Source organism: Heloderma suspectum, chromosome 6 (assembly GCF_057233095.1).
Source record: "Heloderma suspectum isolate Gila_16-S chromosome 6, 16-S_ref, whole genome shotgun sequence".
Taxonomy (NCBI): domain Eukaryota; kingdom Metazoa; phylum Chordata; class Lepidosauria; order Squamata; family Helodermatidae; genus Heloderma; species Heloderma suspectum.
This window is the reverse complement of record NC_139463.1, coordinates 1,939,508-1,965,477: the sequence shown is the minus strand read 5'-3', so window position 1 is coordinate 1,965,477 and position 25,970 is coordinate 1,939,508.

Here is a 25,970-nt window from a genome sequence, read left to right as displayed (position 1 = left end):
CCTGCTTCTGCCTCTCATTCATGGGGCTATCACTCTGCCTGTCCCTGAGATGAAAGACAGCCTTTGAGGAAGCAAGCAAGCAAGCAAGCAAGCAAACAGCTGCATGTTTACTCAAACGTAGGCCCCACTGTGTTCAGTGGGACTTATTCCCAGATACATACGCACAGAACGGAAACCTCAGAGGCACAGAAGACTGTCGTGTTCCCCTAGCTGAAGGCCGCTGCTGACCTGTCTGTCTGACAACTTCTGGAAATTGCACAGATGGAGATTCAGGCTTATCCTCCTGACTTTGGCACATCATGTTTTGACAGCAAAACAAAGAAAACCCAGTCTGATAGTTTTATATTTGCATTTATTCAGATCACATTCTATCTCCTAAGATCATGCAAGGTTTGTTTTTTACAGGACCTTCATTCTCAGCTTTTTAGCACATCAGGTTTAGAGAAGTTTATCTTAATTTACCAAAGAGTTCTGTTCTCATGCCAGGGGGTGGGGGTAGAGGGGGTGTTCCTTTGATTTGACAACTCAGGTTTCCCAAGATTTTTTTAAATTAGCTTACGTGGGAGCTGTCTTGCAAAGTGCTGTCCTTCGACTGAGCAATCAGAGTTCACCTTAGGGAACATCTTATGCATAACAGAACAAAGTCCTACAAACCCCAGCATTCCCCAGCCAGTATGGCTAGACGGGGCATGCTGGGAGTTGTAGGACTTTGTTATGTCTAAATATCCACAGGATTGCACCCTCAATTGCTACAACAATATCAGGAAGCCAAAACAAAAGCCAAATCAGGAGGGAGGGTGAAAAGCCTTACAATCTGGAGTTGGCCATTCCATGCATTCCAGTTCCACCCCCACCCCACCCCCTTGGGGACAGGCAAGGTCTAAACATTCCTATGCAGTTAACAGGATTGTGAGAGATGCTGCCCGGGGGTTAGACAGGACCTTCTGTGCTAGCATCACCACAGCCATGTCAGGAGGGAGGAGGCAGAGCCAGGCAAAGAGGCTCTGGGAGGAGAGAGAGAGAGAGAGAGCAAGCACACAGACTGACTGCCGTGGAGAACTCTCACAGGAAGTCCAGTTACTCCCCTGCTCTGACTGTTGCAATCTGTTTCTCATGCAACCACAGACCCATCAAACACAGCCCCCCAAGGAGGCACCATGCGCCCACTGCTGGAAACCCGGCACATTACCCAGGAACTTACGGAAGGCACTTCCTCTCAGGACCAGATGCAGGCAGCACTCTTCTCCGTGGAGAAGGTTTTTCCGTTGAGCTTTCCAAACGGGTGGGCCGAGGTCTGTCCTGCTGGGTGCAGGAAGCCTTCCTGGCTACCCGCCATGTGCCAGGCTGTGCTCCTTCTGCTGCCTCCTTCCTTGCAGGTTTCTAGCTGACTTGGGTGGGACTGAGTCCAGTTCAGGGCCTCTCTCCACATAACAAATCAATCAAATGATAATAAGCTGCACCACCCTAAAATCCCACATTTAAAATGGGGCTTTCTGCTTCCATTTTGAATGCAGGATCACAATGGGCTCCCTTGACACGCGCTTCCTCCCCCTCCCCCTCCTTTCCCCCCTTATCTGAGTCCTCCATATGTTTCATTGTACAGCTACTAGATGGTGCTGTAGTCTAGCACCTCCTCTTGCGGCATTTCCTCTTTCATGGAAGGAACTAGGGATGTCAGAGAATTCCGCCACAGAACTCAAACTCCATGGCGGAATGGCCTGCCACCCCCCCGCCCCCCGCGGATCCCCCCCCGGGACGAGACTTACCTGGGGCGGATGTTCCGGATGGCGGCGGCTCCAGCGGCGGCTTTGGCGGCGGCGGAGGCTGGTCTTCCGACCGGCTGCCACTGCCGCCATTTGCAGTCTTCTTCTCCCCCCCCCCCCATTCGTGATAGACTACGTAAAAACTTACGTAGCCTATCACATCTGGGTAAAAAAAAAAAAGCGTACACAAATGGCGGTGGCTATGGCCACCGCCATTTGCGTTCCCTATTTTTGGTTGTCTTAGTCTACATAAATATCTACGTAGACTAAGACAGCGAAAATAAGGGGGGACGCAAATAGTGTCTGCTACGCTATTTGCGTTCCCCCTTAGTTTCGCCGTCTTAGTCTACGTAAATATTTAGGTAGATTAAGACAACCAAAAATAGGGAATGCAAATGGCGGTGGCCATAGCCGCCATTTGCATACGCATTTTGTTTTGTTTTTTAACTTAGATGTGATAGGCTACGTAACTCTTTACATAGCCTATCACGGCTGAATACAGGGACACAAGCGGTGGCGGCTACGGCCGCCGCCATTTGCATCCCTGCTAGCCAGCGGCCGGATGTCCGGCTGCTGGCGGAGCTGGCCGGTGGCTCCGCAGAATCCCTGCGGAGCGGAGCCGGCCAGCCAGGATTCCAGGGGGAGGGACGGAGCGCCTCCCCCCTCCCAGCGGAACCCAACGGAGCCAGGTAAGGGGGGTTTCGTACATCCCTAGAAGGAACTCAAGCAGAACTCAAGCGCTGTAATTTGATAGCTCATTATCTCCGATCTTTAAAAAAATTGAATAAAGGTCATTTAGTGCAGGAGGAGTCACCTGGAGGCTAACGACATAATCCAAAGGACCCACAAACTTCCGTGAGTAACAAGTCAATAGCAGGATAAAAGCAGTATGTGAAGAAGCCCAAAGTCACTTCCATAAGAGCTCTCTGAATTATACATTTTCCTACAACCCAATGTGCTGATTTTGTTTTCTTCATGTTGGGTTTTAGTGTGTGTGTGTTTGCATTTGGATGGCATACTTTTACACACTTTGATGCAAGACAACATCTTGCTATCAGAATAGTAAAGTAACAGATTTCAAAATGCATTGCACACTACCAATTCAGAGATCATGTCCTCATATAAACAGGTGGTATTTTGTCAGCTAAATAGATAAAACTGGCAGGGTGGATTGCTTCTGTATTAGGTATAAATTCAGTACATGCCAGCAGATGTTACATGTTGTAAAAAAAACAAAAACACTGTATCTCTTAAATTGATGCTTAAAGGTCCCTTATCAAAACATCAAGCCCATCTTCATATGGTTTGGGGGGGGGGGTTGTTGTTGTTTGTTTATTATATTTTTAAATCACCAAATAACCCAAGCTCTCTGGGTGGTGTACAGTACATTAAAAACATAAGATACAAACAATAAAACAGAAAATAAAAACAGCACATCATGAAACCGAGAGAAAATCAACAGCAAAGAGTAAAAACACACCAGCACATAAAACCAAAGTAAACCCAGCAGCAATAAAAGTGATAAAAAGAAACCAAATGCACAGTTACAAGATGGGGGATACGTGGCTCAACAACACTACAAGCGAGAAGGATCTTGGAATTGTTGTCGATCACAAGCTGAATATGAGCCAACAATGTGATGTGGCTGCAAAAAAGGCAAATGCTCTTTTGGGCTGCATTCATAGAACCATCTCTTCCAAATCCCGGGAAGTACTAGTTCCCCTCTACTCAGCACTGGTTAGGCCTCATCTGGAGTACTATGTCCAGTTCTGGGCACCACACTTTAAGAAGGATGCAGACTAACTGGAGAGGGTTCAGAGGAGGGCAACAAAGACGATCAGGGGACTGGAAACAAAGCCCTATGAAGAGTGACTGAAAGAACTGGGCATGTTTAGCCTTGAGAAGAGAAGACTGAGGGGAGATATGATAGCACTCTTCAAGTACTTGAAAGGTGGTCACAGAGAAGAAGGCCAGGATCTCTTCTTGATCATCCCGGAGTGCAGGACACGGAATAATGGGCTCAAGTTACAGGAAGCCAGATTCCGGCTGAACATCAGGAAAAACTTCCTGAGTGTCAGAGCAATACGACAGTGGAACCAATTACCTGGGGAGGTGGTGGGCTCTCCCACACTGGAGGCCTTCAAGACGAGGCTGGACAGCCATCTGTCAGGGATGCTCTGACTTGGGATTCCTGCACTGAGCAGGGGGTTGCACTCGATGGCCTTGTGGGCCCCTTCCAACCCTACTATTCTATGATTCTATGATTCTATGATCAAAAAGCACTAAAAGCAGTTCTTTAAATGCCTGGGAGAATAAAAAGGTCTTCTCCTTGTGCCCAAAAGACCATGACTTAGGTGCCAGGTGACTGAGCATCTCTGGGGAAGGCATTCCGCAGGAGAGGTGCCACCACTGAAAAGGCCCTCTCTCTTGTTTGTACCCACCTGCCTTGCCTCATTTGGTAGGGCCACCTGGCGGAGAGCCTCAGACCATGACCTTAGCATCCAGGTAAGTAAATATGGGAGGAGGCACTCCTTCATGGAACCTGGCCCCAAGTTATTGAGGGCTTTAGAGCTTAAAACCAGCACTCTGAATTGGGCCTGGTAACAGACTGGCAGCAGTGCAGGCAACAAAGTACCTGCATAGAATCATAGAATCATAGAATAGTAGGGTTGGAAGGGGCCTACAAGGCCATCGAGTCCAACCCCCTGCTCAATGCAGGAATCCAAGTCAGAGCATCCCTGACAAATGGCTGTCCAGCCTCGTCTTAAAGGCCTCCAGTGTGGGAGAGCCCACCACCTCCCCAGGTAATTGGTTCCATTGCCGTATTGCTCTGACACTCAGGAAGTTTTTCCTGATGTTCAGCCGGAATCTGGCTTCCTGTAACTTGAGCCCATTATTCCGTGTCCTGCACTCTGGGATGATCAAGAAGAGATCCTGGCCTTCTTCTCTGTGACAACCTTTCAAGTACTTGAAGAGTGCTATCATATCTCCCCTCAGTCTTCTCTTCTCAAGGCTAAACATGCCCAGTTCTTTCAGTCTCTCTTCATAGGGCTTTGTTTCCAGTCCCCTGATCATCTTTGTTGCCCTCCTTTGAACCCTCTCCAGCTTGTCTGCATCCTTCTTAAAGTGTGGTGCCCAGAACTGGACACAGTACTCCAGATGAGGCCTAACCAGTGCTGAGTAGAGGGGAACTAGTACTTCCCGGGATTTGGAAGCGATGCTTCTATTAATGCAGCCCAAAATAGCATTTGCCTTTTTTGCAGCCACATCACATTGTTGGCTCATATTCAGCTTGTGATCGACGACAATTCCAAGATCCTTCTCGCTCGTAGTGTGGTTGAGCCACGTATCCCCCATCTTGTAACTGTGCATTTGGTTTCTTTTTCCTAGGTGCAGAACTTGGCATTTGTCCCTATTAAATGCCATTCTGTTGTTTTCTGCCCAGCACTCCAGTCTATCCAGATCACTTTGAATTTTGTTTCTGTCTTCCAAAGTATTAGCTATCCCTCCCAATTTTGTGTCATCATAGAACGGTCATGTCAGCCAGTTCCAGTTATCAGTGTAGCTCCACATTTTGGACTAACCGAAGTTCGAGTTCTGGTGTCACTTGAAGCTCAGCTTCCAGTCCCTAGCTCCCAATGCTTGTGATGTAGCACCGTCAAGGTAAACTGGATGCACCCAGGGAGAATTCATTAGGAATGATCCAGTTCCACTTCTTCCAATTTTGAAGTCAGTCGCATCACTGCGTGGCGAAGCTGATACCCGGCTGACCACAGGCATGGGCAGAAGAACCACCTGGCCCTGCTGCAGAATGGTTTCCGTGGAGACCCAGGCACACATTGAGAATCCAGGAAAGGCTCCCAGAGTGGCCACTCCAGGCTCTGAAATGGAAATGGCCACTCCAGCAGGCCATGTGCCAGCACAGCTTGTCGCACATGTACAGCAAAGCCGAACATGGCCAGAATACGTTTCCGAGTCAGAACCCATCAACCAACGAACCGAGATCATACTCAGCCTTGGTGCCAGTCTGCCTACTGGGAGCGCCGAAGGAGCCGCAGAGGTGCGGGTTGTGCCTCCTTGAGCTGGTCCCCGCCTGCTGAAGGATGTCAGACGCTCTTCCCCTGTCTTGCTTGCATGCATGCGAGCGTCTCCTCAGATGTCAAGGAGCTCTTCCTCGATCATCCATATTGCATGGCTGAGTTATGACCCTTCTGTGCAGTGCTCCCTGAAGACGTCCCCTTCCCCTTTGCCTCTCCTCTGACTCTTGCTTACCTGTCTGCATTACAAGGTCTGATTAGCTCTTTGTCCTCAGGAGAAATAAAACCAGTCTCTGGCTAAATGAAGAACGGAAGATCTTAGATGGGAAGAGACACTTATTTATCCCTTTTCTAGATGGCCTAATGAATAATTTCATGTTTGCGGAAGCTCATTTTTGAAATTCAAAGACAAGAGATGCATCGCCGGGAAGGCCAGAGGGAAACTCCAACATTAATTTTGCCCTGAAAAGATTGACTTTAAAATGTATATTTTACCATTTTAATGCCATCATTCTTGTCTTGAAACAACCTGTGAAAAGCAGTTAATTAGATTTTAAGCCATAAAAGTGCCGCCTTGCACAGAAGATCTGCTGGTGGAGGGGCTCTGGGGTCCAGGAGAGCTCCACTCTCCTGCATCCCAGCCCCAAGCCCCAGGGAGGCAGCCCCTGAAGCAGCTGCTGCCCAAGCATGTCTGTGGCTGCCCTGGCGCGTGCCTTGGCCCTGCCCCTTGGCTGTTTGCTGAAAGAGGAGTCTTCCCCTCCCTGGGTAGCTCTTGAATGTTTGCCTCGGGGAGGGGGGGGCATGTCTGCTCTCTGTATGCCTCCTGCCCAGCGAGCCATGTGGGTGCTGTGTTGTGTGGCCTCCGCTTCCCCCCCTTGTGCATGTTGTGCTCATAAGATGGTGGCTGTGAGGAGCATCATGAGATTCAAACCCTTGCCTGGAAAAATGCCCGGGAACGTGCAGTGGTGAGGACAATCTTACTTGGTCATGAGTGATCGCCATAATGATGGCCACTGGGGCTCAGGGAGTGGGCGTGTGTGTGCTGGCATCAGTGTATGTCTTATGTGTGTTTGTTCATTCATTTCATAGACTCATAGAATAGTAGGGTTGGAAGGGCCCTACAAGGCCACGGAGTCTAACCCCCTGCTCAGTGCAGGAATCCAAGTCAGAGCATCCCTGACAGATGGCTGTCCAGCCTCGTCTTGAAGGCCTCCAGTGTGGGAGAGCCCACCGCCTCCCTAGGGAATGGGTTCCATTGTCATATTGCTCTAACAGTCAGGAAGCTTTTCCTGATGTTCAGCCGGAATCTGGCTTCCTGTCACTTGAGCCCATTATTCTGTGTCCTGCACTCTGGCATGATCAAGAAGAGATCCTGGCCTTCCTCTCTGGGACAACCTTTCAAGTACTTGAAGAGCGCTATCATATCTCCCCTCACTCTTCTCAAGGCTAAACATGCCCAGTTCTTTCAGTCTCTCTTCATAGGGCTTTGTTTCCAGTCCCCTGATCATCTTTGTTGCCCTCCTCTGAACCCTCTCCAGTTTGTCTGCATCCTTCTTAAAGTGTGGTGCCCAGAACTGGACACAGTACTCCAGATGAGGCCTAACCAGTGCTGAGTAGAGGGGAACTAGTACTTCCCGGGATTTGGAAGCGATGGTTCTATGAATGCAGCCCAAAAGAGAATTTGCCTTTTTTGCAGCCACGTCACATTGTTGGCTCAACAATTCCAAGATCCTTCTCACTTGTAGTGTTGTTGAGCCACGTATCCCCCATCTTGTAACTGTGCATTTGGTTTCTTTTTCCTAGGTACAGAACTTGGCATTTATCCCTATGAAATGTCATTCTGTTGTTTTCTGCCCAGCGCTCCAGTCTATCCAGATCACTTTGAATTTTGTTTCTGTCTTCCAAAGTATTAGCTATCCTGCCCAATTTGGTGTCATCTGCAAATTTGATCAGCATTCCCTGCACCTCCTCCTCCAAGTCATTAATACAAATGTGGAAGAGCACTGGGCCCAGGACTGAGCCCTGCGGTACCCCACTCGTTACCTCTCCCCAGTTGGAGAAGATCCCATTGATAAACACTCTTTGAGACCAGTTCTGTAGCCAACTCTAGATCCACCGGATCATTGTTTCATGTAGCCCACTTTGAGCTAGTTTGCTCATCAGGATATCATGGGGCACTTTGTCGAAAGCTTTGCTGAAGTCGAGGTATATGATGTCTACAGCATTCCCATGATCCACAAGGGAGGTTACTTGATCAAAAAAATCAAGCCAGTGTGGTGTAGTGGCAAGAGTGTTGGACTGGGAGCTGGGAGATCCGGGTTCTGGTCCCCACTCAGCCATGGAAGCTCACTGGGTGACTTTGGGCCAGTCACACACTCTCAGCCCAACCTACCTCACAGGGTTGTTGTTGTGGGGATAAAATGGAGAGGAGGAGGATAATGTAAGCCGCCTTGGGTTCCTTGCAAGAGGAAAAAAGGCGGGATATAAATGCAATAATAAATAAATAAATAAATAAATAAATAAATGAGAACAGATTTGTCTGGCAGGATTTGTTCTTGACAAATCCATGTTGGCTTCAAGTAATCACTGCATTATTCTCAAGGTGCTTACAGACTGATTGCTTTATCACCTGCTCCAGAATTTTCCCAGGGATGGATGTCAGACTGACTGGTCTGTAGTTCCCAGGTTCCTCCTTTTTGCCCTTTTTGAAGATAGGGATAACATTAGCCCTCCTCCAGTCATCTGGTACTTCCCCCGTCCTCCATGATTTCCCAAAGAGAATAGACAGTGGTTCTGAGAGTCCATTTCATTTTATTTATTCTATTTCTATGCCACCAAAGCTCTCTGGGTGGCTCACAAAGATTAAAAACCATTAAAATACATTATACACAGTGTAATACTATTTACATAAAAGACATAAAAACAGACAGCACACACACAGACAACATATATATAAAAACAATTTTTAAACAAACAACCAAAGACAATCCAGGACCTGATTAAAAATGTATTATATACTGCCAAATGCCTGAGAGAAGAAGCCAGTTTTAACCTGGCACTGAAAAGATAACAATGTTGGCACCAGGCGGGCCTCATCACATTGGGGGGCCACCACTGAGAAGGCCCTCTCCCTTGTTGCCGCCCTCCAACCCTCCGTTGGAGGAGGCACCTGGACAAGTACATTAGATGCTGAAAGTAGTATACTGGTTGGTTCATGGCAGTGCTGAGATGTAGGGGGGTGGGGTGCTGAGGGTATTTCCCTATCAGTGGATGTTCATGGGCCCCTCCCACGTGCAGACAGCATGTGGGCAACCGTGACGGCAGCACAGGCCTTGCTTAACGGACTGCTGTGACACTTCTTCCAGGGGTGCTGTGGATGTGTCTGTCATTTTCCTGCCATTTTGATATTTTCTGCGTATGTGATTCTGCCCTTCCCAGGCTGAGCAGGTCTAGGATATCACTGTCATCCCACCAGCATAGCAGCAGGATATCTTGGTCCTGGCATAATAGAAGGATCAGATTCTTCTGCTTAAGTCTTCATCATTTGGGCTCCAGCGGAAGCTAAACAAGAAAGTGATTGTTTCATTTTGCAAATTACATTTGAATGCATCACACTGCTAAATTTTCCTATATGTGTTTGCATGAGCAAAAACCTGTACTGCATGTAGGCGAAGGGGGGGGGGGTGTGATGGTGTAGCACTTTGTTTGTTTGTTTGAAATATTTGCATCCCACAATAAAATCTTCAAGGTGCTGAAAGTAGGCATGAAAATATAGTAAAGACTCACCAATAATAAGCTGGTGTAAGATATTGGTGGAATGCACAGGAAGGCCACGGTAAAAGATCTTAATATATTGGCAGGTCCATATGGGAGAAGCTGTTCCTTTGACATGTCCTGTTCCCAATCCTGATAGGGCTTTAAAGGTCCATATTTGAAAATGAGATGTTATTATTAACCTTTTTGTTCCCATGACATCAGCAAAGGAAATTGTCCCTCTCTGGGATCTCACAGGAAAACAAGACGTTGGCAGCTACCTGGAGAGTCATGTTATGGTAGAACTTCTTCATGTACAGTGTGACATAAAGTATTTCCTGTGGTTACACCAGAGACATGGCACCTCCACCCCCACCCCAGATATAGTATTTCTCTGGTGGCTTACCCAGCTTTTCTTCCATCCATAGGTATGCTGAAACTGTGTGAACAAAGGAGGATGTTGTGTTTCTACGGAACATCTTTCCCCCCCTACTTGGGCTCTTCAGGAGTAATATTGGCATCCTAGCATGTTGGTGGTGTGGTCCACAATGTAACCATTTCTGTCTCAAGAAGGTTTATGATGAGCCTTAAATTTCAAGATTTGAATGTTGATTTTTCTCAAATATGATGTCTGATTCCCTGGGGCTTTGACATAGCAGTGCTTCAGAACATCCCAGGCATACTGTTTCACTACTTCCTGGTGAAGCTGTGGTTCTGTGTGCAGTCTCCTAGCATCTTTTTCTTTTCATTTCATTTCTATAACACCCGATAGCTGAAGCTCTCTGGGCGGTTCACAAAAATTAAAACCAAATGGCACACAATAAAAGGGCTGCCCTCTCCAGTTGCACACAGCTGTGATCATAGAGTTATCACCTCCATAAGCAACTGCCTGGATCGTTCGTGTAGCTGGGTGGGCCTTGAACATGGCACAATAAAAAAGGCTCACAATCTTGTCTCCAGAAGACTCCTAGCCCAGTTCTTCTCTTATTGGTGAATAAATGGATTTAAAATTTCTCGTGCCAGCTAGGCTGCATAGGCCTTTTAATAATTTGTGAGGGAAAATTAATCACTGGCAATTGCTTTTTCATCCTGGCTCCAAGGTCACATAATAAATTCTACTCTGACTTCCTGGGTGATCTGTTTCTCATGGGTAGCTTGGCCCCCTGAATCCAATTAAATTAGGTTCTCACCTATGTTGGTGGGACTCACACTGGAAAACACCATAGCAGCTGGGAAAGTCCCACATTCATGGAAGGGTCATAACTCAGTGGTAGAGCCCCTGCTTTGCATGCAGAGGGTCCCAGGGTCAAACCCTGCATCTCCAGGGAGGGCTGGAAAAACTCCTGCCTGAAACCCTGGAGAACCGCTGCTGCCAGTCAGTGTCAACAATATTGGCTGGATAGACCCAGGGTCTTGCCCAGTGGGCGATCAGGGAGGGAAAAGAGGCCACCAGGGCTTATTCTCCTGTCCGGTGCATGCTAGCTGCATGCAGGGTAATTAATTACCATAATTACCCTCATCAGGCATGGCTTGTCATGACATCTGCACCTGGTGAGGGTGGGTGGCGGGGGTGGTTTACAAACCACCCCAGAACCCATGGCTTATCCAAGGTCCACTGCTGAGACTCAGAAGGCAGAAGTACCTCCTGGGGATCGAGTGGACAGGGGGTGGGATCTAGAGTGGAAAATTCCACTTGTGATGGTCTGGGAACTAGATGTTCTGACTCTGCCTTGGAGATGCTGCCACTGGAAACTCCAGTCCCAGCAGGTTCTTGGTCCTGGGCCATGACAAGCAGGATGCCTGAGACTTGTGTTCAAGGATGAAGTAGGAGGAACAGGGACCCCAGATGTGCAGCGTTTCGCAGTTACACGAACACACCTAGGGAGTGGAAAAAACCCAGTGGGCAAATCCTTTGCAGTACCACGGTTGCTAAATTAGTTCTGAACCTAAATATTTACTCATGTAAACAATACAAGCTATTAATCCCCAAAGGGGAGATCATGGTGGGTGGGTAAGATGACCAAGACAGGGTGCATTTGAGTCCATAGCAGTAACTCCCCTCATGCTCCATTCAGGGCCTACATAAAACCAGCAGGACTGGTCCAGACACAGCGCAAGACTTTGGCCAGATCTACACTTTGTATCATATCACTATGATCCCATCATGGTACCTCTTGTGCATTCATACCTCATAGGACACACCATGACATGTGTTGCAGTAGACTGGATAATGTGGAATATAAAGCAGGAAATAACTCTACAAGAGCGGTATATCGAACGTGTAATGTGCCCCAACAGATATCAATGTACTTCATTACCACCATAAAGCAGTAGCATAGATCTAGCCTTTGTCTCTCCTAGGAATGATATGCACTAGAGTCGGATTGGGCCACTTCCCCGCTGCCTCTTGGCCTGGTTGGTAGTCCGGGAGCTTCTCGCTCCATGTTGCTGCTCTATCTAGCTGGCCATAAGCAGCAACCAGAGATGGCTGTGTGTGGATTGGAATCCCTTCCAGAAATGCTCTGCCCTCTCTAGCTACTGTGAGGTCCTTAGCTGGTGGGTCTGGGGCTGTTGAACAGAGTAGACCTCTGTTGGTACCTCTCAGTCCCCCTCAGATTAAACCTCTTTCCCTACCGCAGGGGTGAGCAACTGTGCGCAGTCCATGAGCAATTTCCAGCCCCTGGACACCCACACACACAGGGGGGGCACTCCTGCTGCCACCACTGCATCACCAAAATTTGGCAGTGTGGCGGCAAAAAATCAGCAGAGACTCAAAAGAGCCATATTTGGCTTGAAAACAAACTAAATGTGGAACTTTCAAATTTCCTCAGCAGCTTGCCACTGAATTTCAGTAGCAAACCACTGGGTTGTTGTTGTTGTTTTGCTGCTGCTGTGTTTTGGCAGTGGTGGGTGGTGGGAGCTGCACTCGAAGAGTTGGGCCACATGCCGGGCCACATGCTGCCATCCCTGCCCTACAACCAGCCTGCACATAGCTGCAATGGCAAGGATGAGCTCCCAGGTCAATTCAAGAGTGTGAGTGGGTGCAAGTTTGCGTATTCTAGAGCCTCTCTTCTTACAAATTAAATGCTGACATTTATTTCCATAAACGCCATCCAGAATGATGTCTGTAGCACCCCTCTCAGTGGGGGCTCAACATGGTCTCCATCCCTCCCTAGAACATGGCAATAATCTTCCTTGGTCACCATAGCAACGGCCAGCAGCCTTGGCCTCCCACAGTCCCAGCGAAGAGGCAGGGAGATGCGAAGGAGGCAGGCAGAGTTTGAGCCGGTTCTGTTGCAAAAGGCGTTGATGTGCTAAGGGCCAAGCAGGAAAGGAAATCCAGTGGCAATTAGGGTGGCGCTCTCCAAACCTCACCGCCCCTTGGAAAAGCCACTGCCTGGAGCCATGGGCACCTAACCACACCTCATCTTTATGGTTAACCATGTTTCCTTGTGCTTCTCAGGTTTGTTGGCATTTGAGAATGAAAACTGCAAATGGGACATCATTTGTTAGTAGTTATGTCAATACTGCCCAGTTCTCTACAGATTAATGTGCACAAAAACAGAGGAGTCCCAGCCCTGAGGACTTGACTATCCAAGTTTGGTTCAGGAGTCATCATTCAGCTTTGCACCCTTTCACCCTCTCTCGGGATTATGAAGGTGTGAATCTTGATGTTTGCTGGTGTGATTGCCCACAGGATCGGGCCATAGATGAAAAGACAAAGCATTCAGAGTTTGCCTTGGTCTGCCACAGAGAAGTCCGGATCTGGCCAGGGTGAGCAGCAACAAAGGAAGAAGCCTCCTCTTCCCACCCCCTCTGTCCACACACTCAGCAGGGAGCCTTCTGGGCAGCCGAGTCTCCAGCTGCTCAGCTGATTCAAGTGGCTTCTTTTCTTCTCGCAGGATGAAGTACTAGCAGTGGCAGCCAACTTTCTTTTGCAGAGAAGAGAGTGCATGATCATCAGGGACTCCAAGTCACCAGCAGTTTCTCCGAGATGAAAGAGGAGAGAAAAGCATATGGCATTTAATTATTAATTTTATTTCTTTTCTCTCAGGCTCCCTCCCATAAAAAAAAAACAAAAAAAACCCCACTACATAGAAATATAGGGGAATGATAAACTATGAATATTTGGATTGCAAAGGTTTGGTGGGGGGAGTCTAGACAGAGAACGTCAGTATACCGAGAGACATTTCACAGTTAAATCGAAGAGACATAGAGGGATACATCTCAGAGCAAAAGAGAAATAGGGGCATGTAAAGAGGATTCTTACACAGACAAAAAGCCACCCTCAAAGGAAAAAGACAGAGAAACTGTCAAACAATGAATTATGCATTTACTTGGATAACACCTTTGCACAGGGATTGTGCTGAAGACACAAGTGAGTTCCTAACCACTCCCAGGATGCAAAAGTCTTTTTGAGAATTATTTTCCCCAGTTTCCAGCTCTTCATGCATTCAGTAGGCAACTGGCAATAGACTGCACTGTGAAAGACACAATTTGGAGACCTACTGGGAAAGGAGTCAATGTCTTAATATGACATGGTGTACGGAACGCAACTGTGGAAGTGGGAATCATTCCTCTCTTTAGAGTAACATGGAATTCCCCCGACCTCATTCCTCCCTGTGACTACTGTTGTGCTCGTTAATCTTATGTGGAAAACTTCCGAGGCCTCACCTTTCAAATCCAGCATCAAAGCACTGCAATCTTTTTGAAGCTCTTCTGAAAAGAAAAGGCAGCCATTTGGAGTGAATTATTGGCCTGCCATCATAGCTGGCCATGCTGGAATAACTGGAGCCTTCTTATTCACACAGATTTAAGCCAGCTGGATGCTCCACTAGGCATCCAACACATATATAAGATTGTGATTCTAGTGTGTGCATTTGCACTAGTCTTCTTTACAGTTCTGTGATATCAGATACAATGAGTGGAAACTGGGTAAAGGCAGGAACAGGAGCCATTGACATGGCTTTCCCAGGAATCCACAGCATCACTGCGCATGATCCACGAGCAGTGCTCCCTCTAGCAGCTTCTGCAATACTGCCAAGGAAACTGTCTGACGGATCCTGAAGTCTTGAGCTCTCAAGAAGCTTAAAGTGGGAAAATGTACCTTCGGAGCTGGGTGGAACTAGCTTCTCCAGCAGGACCAAGTTGTACATGAGGGACTCAGCAGACCATGGCTGTTGAACAAGGTAGACTTCCAAAACTTGCCAGATGGGTAATAGAGCTAAAATGAAATCTCACACAAATTCAATATTCATATCTAAAATGAACATTTGAATCATCATGTTGTTTGGTTTTAATTTTTGTGAACCGCCCAGAGAGCTTCGGCTATTGGGCGGTATGGAAATGAAATAAATAAACAAACAAACAAATAAATAAAATGTTTTTGAAAGACATATTTTGAAATGTGGTTTACAGCATATTGCAATAATGCTCAATATTAACTCACCACACCCAGCCCTCTGAACAAACAGTATCCAGATAATTACTGAAAAGTCTTACTAAAAAAACCCCAATTTTTCCAAGTAAGAAGAACATAAAAAGCCCCCACCTGGATCAGAGTGAAGGGCATCCATCTAGTCTAGCATCCCGCCTCCATCTTCCCTCAGTGGCCAATCAGATGCCTGTCACCAATACGCCCCGCCCCACCTGCTGTTGCTCTCCAGCAAATGGTATTACTCAAAGGCATGCTGCTATTAACAACTCCTCCTCCTCCTCCATGAATTTGTCTAATCCCCTTTTAAAGCCAATAAGTATTTCAAGTTAGAATTGCTGCTAGAAACCTCAGTTTCCAAGTCCATTTGAAGTCTCTTTGGGAGCTCATCCGATTCTTTCAAACAACCAGGCTCAAAGCTACTTCAGAAGAATGTGGCGCTCCGAATCCATGCCTACTCCCTAGACTCTTTAGGCGTGGGATCAGGAACTCGGGCTTGCCGGCCATCTCTCCCTCATGACTTCATAACCTGGCACTAGCACAACATTTCATGGATGTAGCCATCTTTGTATTCCCTCTGGCTGTAGATGACACGGAGAATTTTGTTCTTTCTTTCTTTCTTTCTTTCTTTCTTTCTTTCTTTCTTTCTTTCTTTCTTGCACCCTAGTTGGTTAGATCGTTGCTTTGTTAGGACTGGGAGCCTCTCCCTAGCACATATCCACTTAGGGGTGAAAATTACCAGTCCACCCACTTCCTTCCCAAAGAGCAATGGACATTTCCCACAACCCCTCCCCAGCCTTTGCAGAAGACGACAAAAGAAATGTTTTAATAAGCAGGATGTGCCGAGTGTGCCTGAGCTGGGTGTCAGCATCCATTTGTAATACTGGTGACAGACAGATCTCTGGATAATAGCAGCCTCTTCATACTCAATGGAGCTGGATTGGAGCAATTGAACATCTGAGGAAGATTACCAGCAGTTATGGATATTGCTTGTCATGTTACCCTCGGCAGATGCCTTTTTCAATTGACCAGGCGCACGCATTTCCGGAATTGGTACCGGATGTATTTTGTGCAGCAAAATGAGGCCACAGGTGCCCTCCAGAAAGATGTACCAGCCTAGGGTGCTGTAACCCTCCGTTGCCTGTTTAATTGCAAACACTAGCAAAACAGGGACATCTCCCTATATTGGATTCTATAGATATAGATAAAACTGGAGATGATCCCAGGGATTCATATTGATGAATAAGGGAAGGGCCATGGCTCAGTGGCAGAGCCCCTGGTTTGCATGCAGAAGGTCACAGGTTTGATCCCCAGCATCTCCAAGTAGGATTAGGAAAGACTCCTGCCTGAAACCCTGGAGAGCCACTGCCCGTCAGTGTCGACAATACCGGCCTGACTCAGTATAAGACAGCTTCCTGTGTTTGTAATACTTTGTCACACACACGTTGTGGGTGAGTCACAAGCTGTGCACATGAGTATACTCATGCCTTTTAGGGCCACGGTCAATCGCCTACCTATCCTTGGAGACCATATTGCCTCCCCAACCCCTACATCAAATCCTGGACCCATATGATGTCAGAGTGTACACTCAACTCTAGCTGGTTTCCATGGGAACCACATCCAGGCCCATCCACTGCAGCGAACACTGACTCCATTTATCTCTGTGCCAAGGGATTTAATTGGCAACTAGATTTGCAGGGGAGAGGGGATTTTGAGGAGGAAGTGAGGGTGGCAGATTAAACCTCCCCACAGCATTTTTCATTGGCTATTGAGTGCCTCTCCACCCCTTCCCATCACCAAGAGTATATCTGCTGTTTTTCTCCTCCTTTTCCCCACTGCTCCTGCTTTCTCTCAAGGCCAGACAAGGTATGACGGTAACAGTGTGGATGTGCATTAAAATGTATGGGGATTTTGTCATGTAAATGGCAGCCAAAAAGAAGCCAGAGCAGCCTTGGGATTGTGTAGGGGATGGGGAGAGGTAGTTTAACTCTTTCTCTCCTTGCCATGGTTCCAACAAAAACATCTGTAGAAAATCTCTCTGAAGCTGTCATTTGCATTTCAACAAGGAGGCTTCCTTGGGAAGTCAAATAGCTTCTGAGAGGGGATTTTTGTTCCTGGCAGAGAAAGAATCAAACAGCCTCTCCCCATCCCCCAGGTTCCAAGACTATTCAGGCCATTTGGATAACAAAAAACATGCACCTGAATTGCATTTACATCTAGTTTGGCCCTCAAACTCCCCTCCCCGCCACCCATTTTCTGAATTGTCTTTTTGGTAAGGGGAGGAAAAGGGACTCCCATTGGCAGGCCAGGCCTGAATCCTCCAGTTGGACTGAATCCATTGTGGTGCCTCTTTGGCCTTGGATGCCACGTGTATACACACACACACACACACACACACACACACACACACACGAGGTCTCTGCCTGCCATTCTGTTTCCTCTTTGGGTGTGGAGATCATTTCAAGGGAAGCGGCTCCTGGGTGTAAAGCTCACTGAGGCTGCTCTGAAAGGCATTTTCAGATGCCACTCTTTAAATGGGAAATGAAGGCCAGCCAGGGGGAGAATTCCTTCAAAAAGATGTAATCTTCCCTAAAATTGCCTGTGTAGTTCTTAAATGGCAGCTGTGATGATTTCTGAGCCTCACCACAGAAAAACCTAGTTCTGGAGTCGTGGTTCTGTGAGGTGAGCAAAGGTGGAATTACAGGGTGCTTTCTCCTCCACGGATGGACTGCTGCTTGTGTAACACCTCTAAGGATGATCCCCATCTCTTGCCTTGACTAAGCCTGGTGCATTTTGCATCAGTCTGTTGCAGCCAAGCATCAAGTGCTGGATCTATCCCTCAGCAACCTGCAAAGTTAAAGTCACATATACCTAAGGCTGCTGAGTGAGAAGCAGTGGGGAAGGGGGGAGGAAGCATTTGCATGAGTGCCCAGCAATCTAGAGAGGGGGTGCATATGCAAGATGAGGTGCGGGGGTCCATCAACCATGAAATCTATCTAGCCAGTATGCTGGAGGGATCAAGAACAGCCCAAGGTTTACTGCTCAGACCCACACTTACAACCTGTACACATTTATAGAAGGAGGATACTCTGGTGTGGCCATTTACTGCAGGGAATAGAGGGTTGACCCCCAACTCTCATTATCCCCAGTGTACCAAAAGAGAGAGAAAGTTAGCTGACAGCATCCTACTTCTTAGACTCTCCAACTATACTCGCTCGCTCTCTCTTTCTCTCTCTCTCTCTCTCACACACACACACACACACGATGTGCAGGAATTGGTACTATGGATGCACTCTGTTCCTGATACTAGAGCTTCTGCCATAATAAATTTATTAGTCTTTAAGTCTCACAAGTGCCACAAGTCTCAGTCTCGTTTTTACTGCGACAGACTAACACGCCTCCCCCTCTGGAAGTCGTTATCAGTCTTGGTTTGAAACTGTGTATGCTAATCTGTAATAAAATTTAGAAACTTAGACTATTTTGAGGTTTTCAGTAGTGAGAATTGTGGCACTCAAAATGTGCCAGTTTGTGACATCTAAGTGTGAGAAATCTGCCTTCTGAGCTGTGAGGGCCTGTCTGTTTGGAATACGGTATGTTTAGAATTCCTTGGCAGGGCCTGCCCCAAATCCTGTAGACGTTGCTCACTCATTTGGCCCACCTACTACCATAATAATGCCTTGTGCTGGCTTGAAGGTGGTACCTTATCCCTTGCAACTGAGAAATTTATATCAGAGCAAGCGTTAAGTATTGGCGCTGTGAGGTGGCAAAGGATGACATTTACCATGTCTTTTGGTCCTGTTTAAAAATTAAAAGCTGTTGGACTTTAATTTTGAATGAGATTAAAGAAATAACAGGATATGACATTCCTCTAGATCCTCTGATAGTACTATTTGGTTATATTAGGGGCTTAGTCCATAATGAAGACGTTGAAATGGTTGTTCATATGCTAACAGCAGCCTGTATAACTATCTGCCATAAAAGCTGAATTGCTGCCGCTTAGAAAATGGCTTAACAGGTTATGGGATATGGTTTATATGGTTAAACTGACAAAGGTGGCAAAGGTTAGAGAAGGGAGAAACAGGAGAGTAAGTTTATAGAAAAATGGTGTTTGTTTATATTTGTTTACCCAGGGAGGTGGGGGCTCTCCCACACTGGAGGCATCCAAGACCAGGCTGGACGGCCACCTGTCAGGGATGCTCTGACTTGGATTCCTGCACTGAGCAGGGGGTTGGACTCGATGGCCTTGTAGGCCCCTCCCAACCCTACTATTGTTAGGGATGATTTGATGGCACAACTGACGATGCATTGCTTACTTAGACGAATATTTATAAGTATGTAAATTATTTCCTTTTTTATTTAGAAATATTTCTTTGTTGATATGTGTAATTATTAAATAAAATTATTTATAATTTTACAAAAATTAATGCCTTGTGCATTTAATGTATGATGCATGTATCTTTTTTTGCTTTCTCATATCTTACTGGGTGAATTCACATGGGGATGTGTAGGACTTTGAACCCAATTGCCAGATTATTTACACCTCTGAAAATGATGGTAGCCCCAGTTTCAGCCCTCACAACCCCACAGGGCCCTGCTGAAAGAGGGTTAAGCTGTCCCCTTTTTCTTGCAACTTCCTTAACAGCATTTCTGATTTCTCTCTCCCTCTTTTTCCTCAGTGTGTATGTCCATGTGAGTATATATATTTATCCTGCTAAATGCTCGGTTGCCAGAGGGGGCCACAGCCAATAACCGCACCACACTTAAGCATGATCGATGGGGAGCTGTGCGGTAACGTGGTCAGGCAGTGAATCTGGAGCACCCTGAGGAACCGAAGATATGCAATCAGGTCTTGCTCAGTCAGGGCACCCATTCATCATTCACAAACAAGGCAGGGGGAGGGCTGCTTCCTTGGGACCCCAAGGTGAGAGCATCAGAAGGAGCCCTTTCAGAACAGCTGGGGGCAAGGAGGAGATGGTGGGCTTAGATTTCCATTTCTCTGCCCCTCACCTGCTCCGTCCGACAGTGTGCAACCAACCCAAGACACTCTGTTTTCCTGGTTTTGTGGGCCGGGGCTCAGCTCTGCTCAGAATGGCTGAAGCAGATACCAGCTAGACCAGGGGCTCGGCCCCTGCGCTGCCACAAGTTCGGTGCTCTGGCCGTGCTCGCAGTCATCTCCTCACATGGGCCAGAAGCGCCTTCTGCTTTGATCAGCTCAGGAGCCAGGGCACCACTTTATCCAAGGCTCACCTTCAGAACCCTTTTGCAGTGCCAAGGTTTAGTGATAATAAAGACAAGAACAACTCTGAGCAAGGGCAGAGAGTGCCTTTCCCTGGTTGTCGCAAACCCGCAGCCAGTCCTCATGTAAGCGAGATGGGGCCAGGCCTTCCTTGTCACAGGACATGAAGACCTTCAGGCAGGCTCTTGAGTTTCAGAATTCCCCACTGGCAAGTATCTTCCTGTTATTCCCACCACCACCACCACCACCTCTGCTCCAGTCCTACACATTATGGGACACAGCAGGGATGCCACCCTGGTCAAAGTCTCTCCTTCCAGTCTGGTTCCCCATTCATGAAGTTTTAGAAAACGCTGAAGAGCGTTTTCTAAAACTTCATGAATGGGGAATCAGACATAGAGATTTCTCTCTTCACCGTTTCCCACTAGTGTGCAAGTCAAAGTTGCCATGGGCTCTGACGCTTGAATTTCCTGCTGCAATGCATGTTCCTTCCCAAAGGTTAGGTTTTTCACATGGACATGCATCAGGCAGGTTGCATTGCATCTGCGCCTTGAGAGAGATCTGAGAGTATTCAAACTTGCATGTGCACAGACACATATGTCATTCTTCAACAAAGTGTCTGGCTGCAGCAGCTGAACAGAGTTTGAAGGGGCTGGCTTGCGAGGGCTCAAGCTGCGCATCGCAAAGGTCAGGGCCCATCCACTGCTTGGCATGTGCTAGCAGTGCTGAAGTCCCTTTGGGCTGCAAGGACTAGATGGGTGAAGAATCCGCTGCAATAGATTCTGCTGGGCTAGGGCTGAAAGGGGGTGGCTTGCAGGGTCAGGAATCTGAATTGCAGGAACCAGCCTGGCATTCACAGGAACAAAATGAGCAGCATTAGCCTGTCGGGGTTATTCAGTAGGATGGGCCTTATTTGGTAACAACAGTTCACACACATTTTACAATCCCCCCCCGCCCCGCATATCATGTGGTTCCCATTTCCAAGCAGCCCCCCACTCTGTTGTAGACAGAGACCCGGGGGTCCCATTTCAGCTCTTGAGTGGGGGCAGGGGGGCAGGAGGAGATCTTAGGAAACACGACTGAGCAAGATTTAAACGTCAGCTGTTGGATCCATTTCGGGTTAAAATGCAAAAAACAAAAAACCCCTATCTATTTGAAGAGCATTTGCTGTGATTATTTTCATTTTTCTTATACCCCACAACAATCATCGCAGCAGCGTTATCAGCACTGAACAGTCCCTGTCCTTATCACACAACACCAGTTTATGCCTGCAGTATGCCTGCTGAGCGAGCGCTCAAGCCCATTCAAATGCTTACGACAGGAATCCTTGCCGTGCCCCATAAGGCACTCCCTGGAGAGAGATCTGGAAGATCTTCTTGTCTTGACCAGCGCCGTCTTCCAGGGTTTAATTTGAGCCAGGGCTCAACACACCTTAGCCCTGAAACCAGCTTTCAAGACAAGGCACATCCCCAGAACACGAGAGGCGTTCAGAAGACTGTGAGCAGAAGACTGTGAGCATGTCCAGAACGCCTTTCGCTCATCACCAGGGCCGGCCCCAGCGTTTGACAGAGCAAGGCAGCCAGCTCAGGCAGCAGAGGATGGAGCTGGGGGGGGATGTGCGCGCACACACAACACACACACTCTCTCACACACACACGTGGTTCCTCTGTGGTTCCTGCCCTGTTCCATGTGACATGGCTTGAGTAATCCAAGGAGCCACTCCAAACTTAATATAAACAAGGTACATTATTAAGACAGTTTCTTACAGAGCAGCTATAGGCTTACTTGTTCCCTCCTGGCCTCTCTAGCGCTCTCTCTCTCCCCCCGCCTTGCTGTGCCTCCTTCCAATGACCCCTCCCTGCTACTACTGCTTCCCCTTCTGAGCCACATTCGTGGTGGTGCAGGGGCCCCTGGCCCACCCCATCTATGGGAGGACAGAGCTGTGTGCATCACAAGGCCGGCCCTACTGTCCCTAACCAGCTGTGGCCCGGGGCAACGGGGGATCCTGTCCTGATGCCGTGCTGCAGCGAGATGCGACTGCCAGGCCAGGTGGCATGCCGGGGTGGGGTGGGGCGGGGCGGGGCGGGATCCTCCCCGTCAGGCAGCAGAATGTCGTGGCCTCCCCTGCTCACCACTGAGTACTCAAACCAGAGTACAATGGGCAGGAAGTGGGACCATGTGCAGTTTTTGCACATATTCTAGGTGCCCAGCAAACTGTGTAGGCATTTATCAGGCGGCGGAACATCTTCACTCTGTGGCACAGCAGCTGCTTTGTGCGCAGAAGCTGCCTGGCTCACCCCTGGCATCTCCCAGTAGAAAAGGGATGGGAGAGAGCACAGGCAAGAGGAAAAGTCTGTTTCTCTCCCTGCTCAAGACCTGGAGAGCTCCTGCCAGTAGGAGCAGAAGGCAGGACTGGGCTGGGTGGACAGGCAGTCTGGCCAGGAATAAGGTATAATTCTGGGGGCAGAGGAACCAAAGGCCCCTTCCCCCTCCAATCTTGGGTGCCACTGAGCAGGACACCCTTCTCCCCACGCCTCTTGAAAACCGCTGAAGTAACCCCACCCCTGATATTCCTCTAGGAAGAAAGGAAAAAAACAACAGCAGCACTTTCTCTGATGCAGGGGAAACTATTCACTCTATAAGCATTTAGGGAGCCACAGGATTGTGTCATGTTTCTCTTTAATGAGCCTTTTGATCAAACTCATCTTGCGGGCCTGGGACCCAAAATAAAAGGAATGTTCTGTGGCCAGTGTTTTAATGAAAGTTGGGCCTCTGGAGGGAGGCCAGGCGCACCAGGATTTCTCTCCTGCAAATCTTCTCGACAGCTTTGGAAAGAGGAGTCAGTAGCATCATTTCAGCATCAATGACTTTGCAGATTTCTCAAAGTATATCCTGCCTTGGTGTGTGTCTGAAGTTATGATTACCTTCCATTATGTCTGCAGATATATTGTTCTCAGTAGGTCTTTTAGAGCAGCACTAAGGGCAGCAGAATTAGCTGGCCAAGGTCTATTCTTGCGTAAGCAGGAATGGGTTGCAAAATGAGGACATACAACTTCAGTGCTAGAGCACAAAACTCAGAGACTTGGTGGGTAGCATCTGGGTCCAACATGCACACCTAATGCCTCTCCCGGTGACCAAAAAAATATCTGTCTGCCATTTGTACTTGGTGGAAAAACTGTTAATGACAGGGAAAGCAAGAGGTTTAGCTAAGTGCAAGTCTTTTTTCAGGTAAGGCTACTAAGAAATTCAATAAAGAAATTCAATTCAATAAAATACATTTATGGCTCTTAATTTCTGGCACTAAATTGAAGATATATTCCATCCTCCATCACTCACATTCTAGACCTTAGCGATGACAGAAAGGACAATGGCCCTCTATGTTAATGCACAAAATCTGTTGTACATTATTATCACAACAGCTAGGAAAAAATGTACATTTAAGGGAGGGAAAGAAATAAAAGAAGAACTGTTGAAAACCCAGTGAGCCTTGGCTGAATTCAGGCCTGTGGAGCAACTTCAAGCCAGGTGGGGAGTAATGCATGGGTGGGCCGATTCCTCTTTTGTTTCTGAGATTCTTTATGCATTCTGTTCTATCTGCCGAAGAGTGCTTTTTGTAAAACTTTTTGGCAATGGTGATTTTGGGGAGGCTGCATCAAAACTCATCTATATTGAGGGTAAGTGGTAATCACCTGCATGACCAGTTCAGCAAATATTACCCAGAATTTCAATTGACTTTGTTTGCCCTCAGTGACATCATCCCGTAGCCATAACCCCATGTAGTGCTATGACCTCAATGTGTTCACCATGGTTGCTTCTAGACAAGGCTTCTATGACACCATTGCCCTGACTCATTCATGGAGGTTTATCAAGGGTCCAGAGGCCCACATCTTCTACTCATGGGCCTCCTGTGTCCCTTACAGCTTCTTCTGACTGTTTCCTTAACACAGAAAAAACATTAAGGAGAAAAAGATGGGACAGCTGCCTTCTGTTTGCTACTGCTAGGAGCCCTTTCTGAAAGCACCCTATGTCATCCCTGATTGGTTGGGATCACTTGAGAAAATGGCACTGAAGCAGCAGAAGAAAGGGGAGAAACTATGGCTGTGCGGAACCAGGATAAAGGGTAGAACTGTGTTTTCTGGGAACATTTCAGCCCTCTCAAAAACACAGTTTTGGCCCCCAGTATCAAAACAGGTGAACATTGGACACAGCCCTAATTATAATAAACCTGTCCAAACATTTCTCTGGGAAAAGACAGAGACCAGCTCCCTTCCCTACCTCTAAGCTGCCCCCAATGGTGATTAGTGACCCCCTTACAACAACTGTTTAATGAGATGGAAGAAAGACTGGAGACAAACTATCCCATCCACACACCACTTCTAATTTAATGAGCAGACTTGTGCTTTTCAATCTGTGTTTGACCTTCCCCAGTTCTCAGCAAAGTTCTTGTCAGAATGGATACCAGGAATTTAATAAGGTGTCTAAGAGCTTGCAGCTGCTAAGATCTGCTGCTGGAGTCCTTTCCTTTAAGCAATGCTTTCAAAAAGAGAGAGAGAGAACAGATTACACTGACTGATAGGCCTTTCTCCCCAGCCCAAAGACAGTCCAATTCCAAAACCTTCATAGCAAAGGTTGGTGGGTTCATCGTTTACTCCATCCATACAATGGATCAAAGAGGCTTTGTTCAGTCGCACGCACGCTCACTCAAGATGGAGGCATATGTGTCAAATCTGAGCGCAGATGAGGCCCGGAGCCTTCTCCCTCATCTGGAATCTCAGGCAATAGCTTAACTCCCTCCTGGCTCTATATTTATCATCATTAAGCCACTTCCCAGCGAAAGGTGAGCGCCACACAGAGTGAAAGGTTTGTCTTGACTCATCACCGCTTTTGACAGCTCCTGCTCTGAGAAGCTGGTTTATAACTGACACACTTCGCTGGATCATGACAGATATCCCTCTGGCAGTGACTGTTATATATAAATAACTGGTCTGTTGTAGACCTTTACCTCAGGCAATAGTCAAGTGATTCTTCATGAACCACAAAGAGCACCGGTCATTCAAACTCCTCCTCTCGGAAGGGCCCGGAGCTCCCCTGCCCCACCCTGGAAAAGAGAAAAGAAAAAAAGGGCAACGCTTCAAGTCCAGTTGTCATATGACTCTGGGCCAGAGCTAAAAAGAATGGCCACAAATATTTGGAATTCTCCAAAATGTCCACTGTCAGCTTCCCGATTGTGAATGTGAAATGTTTCCCGTGCCATGCAAGTCTTGAGCACTCTTGCTAGGAAGTCTTAGTTTCTTGCTCTTCAAACATGAATGCGCCATTGGCTGACTGTCTGCCATCTGTCAAACACTGTAAAATTTCAGTAGCCAAATCCTAAAGACAGATATCAAAGTAAAATACCGAATATTGAGATCTCACAGGTATAAAGTACAGATATATAAAATACATAATGAATGTTCACCAATGATTCAGAGGATATTCAGTGAATATTCATCATCAAAATTCATGGAGGAGAATTTTGAGGAGAGCAGCTTGGGAACCAATCCATTTCAACTCTATTGTGGCCTGGCTCACACAAGCACATCACTTGATTTCTCCTCATTTAATGACTTACCATGAACAGTATGATCACATTATGCTTCGTTCTCTCAATGGCTTCCTGTCTATTGCCAGGCCCTATTCAAAGTGCTGCCCCTAAACTTTAAAGCCCTCCATGGCTTGGGGCCAGGTCACGTAAAGAATTACCTCCTCCT